The sequence below is a fragment of the Cannabis sativa genome, chromosome 8 (assembly GCF_029168945.1).
Source record: "Cannabis sativa cultivar Pink pepper isolate KNU-18-1 chromosome 8, ASM2916894v1, whole genome shotgun sequence".
NCBI lineage: Eukaryota > Viridiplantae > Streptophyta > Magnoliopsida > Rosales > Cannabaceae > Cannabis > Cannabis sativa.
The window spans coordinates 19,715,812-19,723,454 of NC_083608.1; the positions used below are offsets into that span (position 1 = coordinate 19,715,812).

The 7,643-nt window shown below is 29.5% G+C and overlaps 1 non-coding gene across 1 annotated transcript; it reads left to right on the forward strand.

The window, feature by feature from the left end:
* Positions 1-5,237: 5,237 nt before the first annotated feature.
* On the forward strand, positions 5,238-5,309 carry TRNAC-GCA (transfer RNA cysteine (anticodon GCA)). The gene has a single exon. It is a non-coding gene; the product is annotated as a tRNA-Cys (tRNA).
* The last annotated feature ends 2,334 nt before the right edge of the window (positions 5,310-7,643 follow it).

Genomic DNA, 7,643 nt, shown 5'->3' on the forward strand with positions numbered 1-7,643 from the left:
ATTTTTCTAATTTTCCTTTTTTCTTAATTTTTTCACAAAAGACAAGAGTTTTTCCCTAAAACCCTTTGCTGAAAAACTAACTTAGATTAGGTGTCAAACACCTAGGCAGCCACCTCACTCATCTTAATAAAAGACTAAAATGCCCTTAGACTTAAAACTAGGGTATTTCTAAAGCTAGGGGTAAAATGGTCAAAATCCATAACCCCGCTCAAACCAGGTAATTAATTTTCTCTAAAATATTCCCCACTATAAAATAGGGTTCTAAACTTACTCATGTGATTATCTAGCCATCCATCGCATTTTCCGTTGTCGCCGAGCAAAAATTACAAAATTAACATATTTCACATATAAGCTAAATAATACCCCTAGAGTTTAATAAAATCTCCAGAATTGAGAAATTATAACTCTAATATTTATTTCTAAATATTGGGGTCCACATATAAATTAATTCATAAATAATAATAAAATAATAAAAATTAGTGCTAATTGCCTTTTCTAATCCACATTACTAGAGCGGTTATTACAGTGTTAGTCCATCGTTTTTCCTTCTTAGAGACGCCCACCTTACTCAAGCTAGTGGTTAAGAGTGACCATCTGACTTTCATTCTAACGGTCAGACCACCCTTCATGATTAACGGTCATGACTTTACATATTCTTCATTAATTTAGTCTCGGTATTTTTGTGCCACGTGTTGCTACTCTTGACACGTCATCGTCGTTAAAATTTGGGTAAACAGTATCTATGTGAATAAGAATAATTTTTTGGATATTTTTTATTCTAAAACAAATAAAATACACCAACTCAATATATTACTAAAAAGATTAAGAAATTAGAAGTTTGTGTCTTTTTTTTTAATATTACTAGAAAATTAATATATATTATATATTATAATTTTTTTAAAATATATATAATTAAGTGCGGATTGGATTGGATCGGTTACTTTTTGAGGTCAAAAAACATCCAATCCGCACAAGTGCGGATTTTAGATTTTTCAATCCAATCCAATCCGCGCAGATGCGAATATCCGCATTTTGCGGATTGGATTGGATTGGATCGTGCGGATTAGATTGGATCGAATACTTAGTGAACACTCCTAATAGAGATGTTATGACAAAACTGATTACATTTCTGTATCTGTTCGTGTTTGAAATTGTCTTAAAGTTGGTTATATTAAAAAATAAATTGTTAAAAATTAAGCTCAGACTCCTATTTTTACTATTTTGGAGGATCTAATTGTTAACTTTTGCAAAACACAAGTTCCAAAATAGTATTTATTCTATATTTAATTTATTATTTATAATTTTGCTCTAATATAAAATATAAAAGAAAAATATAATTATTATTGATCAATATTTAATATTTTAATGAAAATATACAAATATTATTTTTTTTATTACTTAAATAATGGTACTATAGAAAATAAAGAAGATAAAGTTATGTAAAGTCAATGAATCATAATAATTAGTGGCACTATACTAAATAAAAAATGTAAAATTTATTGTGGGCCAAATTTAGCGCAATGTTATATCTTGTGCCAAATTTTACACAATTTTTAGCATGTGTCAAAATTGGCACACTTTTTAGATCATTGGAGTAGTATTTTTCTGAAGTGTTTTAATATATATCAATACACCTATTCTTTTAGCACTCTATTGGAGATTCTCCAAAGGTGGTAAGCTATAGTTGGTTAATTATATTCTATAATAGTTATTAAATTAGATTGTGTGGGAGCTAATACTTTTTTTTTAATAAATCATACAATTTTATTAATAGCGAACCGCTAAAATAATAGTTTGCAACTCAATCGAGACATCTCCCCATTGAAAACACGACCAGGATTAGAATTAGAAAAACGAATCAACCAACCGGCCGCCTGATTCCTAGATCATTTGACAAAAGAAACTAAAATAATATTAGATGAAAATGATTGTAGCATCACAGTTAACCTTAAGAACACTTATATTTAATTTCCTCCACCGCTCAGAAGATACAACAGTATAAACTGTTGCAATAAGTTCATTCAACCCATTAACTTGAGCACTCAACTATTGTGCAAGGTACGTAACTGCACCATTAACAGCCCCTTCAGCAGCTGAGAACTTGTTATTTCGAACCATTAACAGTGATTTGATGGCGAGTCATTAAAGAACAAAGAAAATGAATGAATTAACAACGAAATAAAACAAAATAAAGTCATGTCACAAAGACAAGACTAATTGCAGCAACCTAAACAAAAAACACTCAAAATCATGTCACAAAGACAAGACTAATCGCAATAGTAAAAACTTAATTGCATTAGCAAAACCACAAGACCAAGCCACACTCCCAATAAGTTGATCTGAAATTTACTCCCGTAAATTTCCTAACTTGTTAATTCATCGTGACTCTACTATATTGTAATGTCCTAACAATTAGACACGCTATGACAACTAATAATATAAACTAATCCCGTTAAACCGAGATTACTAGAAAAAAAAGGGCGGAAAAACTTTAAACTTTGATTTAATATTAAAAAGTATCAATCCAAAATAATTGATCAAATCCGCACTTTTTCAAATTGGATTAGATTAGATTTGAGCTATTGGCAGATTAGATTGGATTCAAAATATAAAATCCGCACTTAGTGCAGCTCAGATGTACTATGAGTAAAATAATACAAATTGGATTGGATGAAAACCCCTAAGAGCGAGTATGGGAGGCATAAATGGATAGCGTGGATGGAGGCAGAAAATGCGTTCCCCACATATTATCTGCCCCAGTTCCATCCTTAACACACACTACTACAAAAATAAGAATTCCTATCGGTCAGGAAATAAGATTTTTTCTAAGTGTACACCATTTGATACAAATGTAAACTTGTAAAGAATGATGCTCGAATGGTGGCCCAATTAGAGTATTCTAGTGCAATTGGAAACCTTATATTTCTTGCTCATTGTACAAAAAGAGATATAGCATATGCAGTGCGTAAGCTTAGAAGGTTTACAAGCAATTTAACTATCCAACATTGGAAGGCTATAGAGTGTTCTAAGGTTCCTTAAAAGGACTAAGAACTTTAGTTTTCATTACTCAAGATTTCCAAAGCAACTTGAAAGATATTTCAATCCTAGTTTGATATCAAGTGAAAGAGATAATCTCTACGGATATCAAGTGCAAGAGATAATCTCTTTATTATTGGTTGGATGTTTACAAAAAAAAAAGGTGGTGTAGTTTCTTGGAATTTTAAAAAACAAACATGCATTGCACACTAAAGTTCAGAGTTTATACAATTTTCAAAATTCAATTAAGTTGTTATGCTTAGTCACATTTAGAAATAGTCATGATTAGCCGAAATGTTATAATCATGTCTTAAACATATATCTTAAGATAAATTAAAATTAAGTAGAAAAGACATCCTAAGAAATTAACTTCTACACTACTTTAATAGAGGTAGTACAAAAATTTGTTAGGAAAAGCATTTTACCCAGCCTAGATTGTGAAGTACAAAAATTTGTTGACTTAACAAGCTTCCACAAAGCATGTCACAATAATTACTTCTCCTTGTCTAAATAAGACATTTGTTTTTCATTTTATTTGAAATCATTTTGTATAACATCATAAAATCATATTTTCCACACTTATTAATTTTGAAAGAAATGTTCAAATAATAAAAAGTTTGAGTAAAAAAAATTATAGATGAATGTATATATACAAATGATAAAATTTTTTACCTTCTCAGTCTTGTGGGGACCCAATTAATCCATTAAAATTGAAGATTTAAATAGAATATTTCTCTTTTTGTTTTTTGTTTTCTTACTTTTAGAAAAGCCTATAAAATTGTTGGATAAAGAATTAGTGAGCTTTCATTCTTGATTGGCCTAGTTGTACTTTCATTTACTTTTCGAATAAACAAATAAATTAGCCAAATCTATCTTTCTGAATACAAAATTAGCTTAATTATCAGTCGTACTAATACAAGTGATATACTTAACTCTTTATTTTCCATTAGTATCGATTGTAACCCTTCGGATTGAATAGCAGTCGTTTTGGATTATAAAGTCAATTAGCCAAGAACATTATCAACTTGTTTTTTTTTTTTTTTGAAAGGATTATCAACTTGTTGATTAACTACATGTATATATATATATATATATATATATGTATATATATAAAAGTTAAAACTTGCAAAAACAGGATCAAATAATCAAACACAAAATCTATTGTTCATAAAAGTATAAGTAACAGTTTCCACGTTACATAAATCCCCAACCCATAGCGAGATTTCATCGAACACTAAACGAACATTCTTAAATTACAAGTATAATAACATGAATCCAAACTATATTTTGTATATATCTATATATAGTTTTATACCAGAACGACCACAAGGACGTGTACTTGTTTCGATGAAATAATGAAAACCCATTTCACGAAATCCACAGTACATGTCCAGGAAAAAAAAATCCCAAAAGAAAAAAAAAATACAAAATCAATCTGACTAACCCATATCTGAAGCTGATGAAAACAGATCAAGTGGTGAAGTAAAAGACAGGGTGGAGCATGAGATGAAGGAGCTTGATGCAAGCACAGGAGAAGGAAAGGAACACCACACCGTAGACAATTCTGAGAGCCATTGAGATGAGTTATTGGTCTCAGATCAGAGATCTCAAATGAAAGTGAGAGAGAGAAAGAGAGAGAAATGAATGGAATGGAGTCAAGTAATAATATAATGGGCACAACCAAAGGGTAGTTATTAAGAATTGTATTGGATAAGATCCTTCCTTTATTTTTTGAATTCAAATCTTTCTTGCCACGTGTCACTAAAGTAAAGGTTTTGAGTTGCCACGTGGCAAGGCGTGGGAGCTGGGATTAGTGCACCTGTATTTATGAGTGTTTGGTTACGCTAACTTCTTTAATAAGCAAAACTGTATTTATATGATATGATAAGATAACACATGAGAGCCACTTTAAGATCATTAAAGATTAAATCTTGTTTGGGTAACTTGAAATTGAATGGCTCGGTTTTAAAATCAAAGCTTTTATTATAAAAGGTTTTCTCACTATACACATATAAATATAATAATAAAAAATATTATAAGGTTGGTCTTTTCCGAAAAAGCTTCAACTTCAAGTTAGTGGCCTATCATTTTTATGCATTTCAGATATTTTTGGGTTCCACACAATTAGTTTATTGGAGATATTTATATAAAAATAATTAATGTTAAATAAGTAAAATGTATACGAATGAATTAACACAACAGGGTCTATAGCTCAGTGGTAGAGCATTTGACTGCAGATCAAGAGGTCACCGGTTCGAACCCGGTTGGGCCCTTTTTAAAAGTTTATTATTTATTTTTATAATAAAAGAGAAGAACAGCTACCAATGACATTTTTTTTACTCCGAGATTCTCATTCTCGTTTCTGTAATAAACAATTTGTAAAATTGGTTGCCTAAAATTTTGAAATCCCAACATTTAAACTTCAAAATTGGGAAAAGGTTATTGTAGATAAAGATTAAAGAGTATCACAATAAACTAACAATAACTAGTTGGATAAACTTCAAAAAAAAAAAAGTGGTATCCAAAAAAGGTTATTATAGAGTTTTCACAAGATGAATGACTACCACAAGGTCATTGGTCGTTACTAATCAGGTCGTTCATAAAATTAATTGGAAGATTTGGATGTTTTTTGAGTTGTTAAAAACATCACAAATGTTCAAAAACAGACAACTTGAACATGCTAAAAAATAAATAGTTATTGGTTATCTATTTTTTCAGCTTTAATTAATTCTTTTTCAAAGTCTTTCAAATCATTTCTACTTGATGTTGATACTCTTTTTCTGGATACCACTTTTTTTAGTTGGATAAAAAAGACTATTTATACAGGGAAAAAGCAACAATAGTTGAAACATGTTTAAGAGTATTCCTAACAAATGAGATATAATATATTTTTTTTTAAAAAAAAAAAAAAGTTACTTTCAATATTTTTTAGCTTAAGAATAGTGCATTTTTACATTTAGCTAAGGTTTCTTAGCTATTTTATTATTATTATTATTATTATTATTATAGTCATTTTTTTTTTTCATGTTATATATATATAAATAAATTTAAATGAATCAAATATATTTAAAAATATAATATTTAAAGTATGTGTGGAAAAAAATTGATGTATAGCGTAATGAAAAATTTTAAGGTGAGATAAAAAAGAAAAATAAAGAAAGATTGAGTTTTCGCAGTGTATTTTGAAGTAAAATTTGCAAACTAATAATGTGAAATACTAAAATTTATAAAATAACCTCACTTAGTTTACTTTATGCGACTATAATGGTCTTTTTGCGACCATACAAAATTATTTTGCTAATAAATTTTTTGTAAAGTTATTTTGCTAATAAAAAATTTCACAAACCTTATTTCTACAAAACACTATTTTGAAAGATATAGAGAAGTTGTTGAGAAAATAAGAATATTTGATAACATATTGAAGTATTTATTTGAAGTGATATTTTATTATTATTATTATTTGTGTATAGTGCATTTGGTAATTTTTTTTTATTAATTTTTTGCTTTTTAAATTAGAAAAGTGAAATATTTTTCAAATTATGTTCTATAAAATTGTTTTCACTTTTAAATTTTTTAATTGAGAATCAAAATTTTGAAAAAAAAAATTCAAAATTTTTTTAAACAGTTTTTTTTTTAATATATATTTTGGACCCGACTCCAACCTAAACCTTGAAACTCGGACCTCGACCCCAGATCCAAACTCCGACCCGGACTCAAACCTGAACCCAGACCCAGACTTAGACTCCGAAACCTAACCCCAATCCTAGACCCGGGATCCGACCTAGATCTCGAACCCCAACCTGTACCGCAGACCTCGAACGTCGGACCTAGACCCAAACACAGACCCAAACCCTCACCATGACCCCGGACCCAAATTCGAACCCCAAACCCGAACTTGGCCCAAGACCCTGGACTCGGACCCTGAGCCCTACCTCAAACCCAAACACTAGTTCCGACCTCGACCCCAAACTCAACCTTAGTCTCGATTCCAAACTTAGCCCCAATCTCAACCTCGAACTTGGACCCGAACCCTAATCCTGAATACAAACTCAACTTAAATACAATTAACAAATAAAATGAAAATAAAATTTACATAATAGATTTTTTGTTTTTTGTTTTTAATATTAAAAAACAAAAATAGTTATAAAACACATTTTTGTTTTTGAAAAAGAATTTTAAAATTAAAAATTTTACTTTTATTTTTGTGTTTAAAAAATTTAAAAATAAAAATATTACCATAAACTACCTTAACAATGACAAAATAATTGTTACTTATTAAAAAAAGGATAATTGTTGTTTTTCCAATAATAGGAAGTGGGCTCTTCATATGGCAAAAGGTAGCATGGATATGCGACAATAATCATTGAAAGCAGAGGCAACGAACTAATATAATTTCCCTATTTCAAAAAATATATAATTTCCCTAAACGACAGGAAAAACACAAAAACGACGATTACTGACAGCATCACACCAAACCAAAGGAAGAAACAAAACTGTGACAGAGTAAAGAAATGTAAATGACATGCAACTAGAACAAAAAGTCAAACTTAGTAATAAGTCAATAATAAGGAGAGGCTGTGCAAAATATATATAAAAAAATATATGTA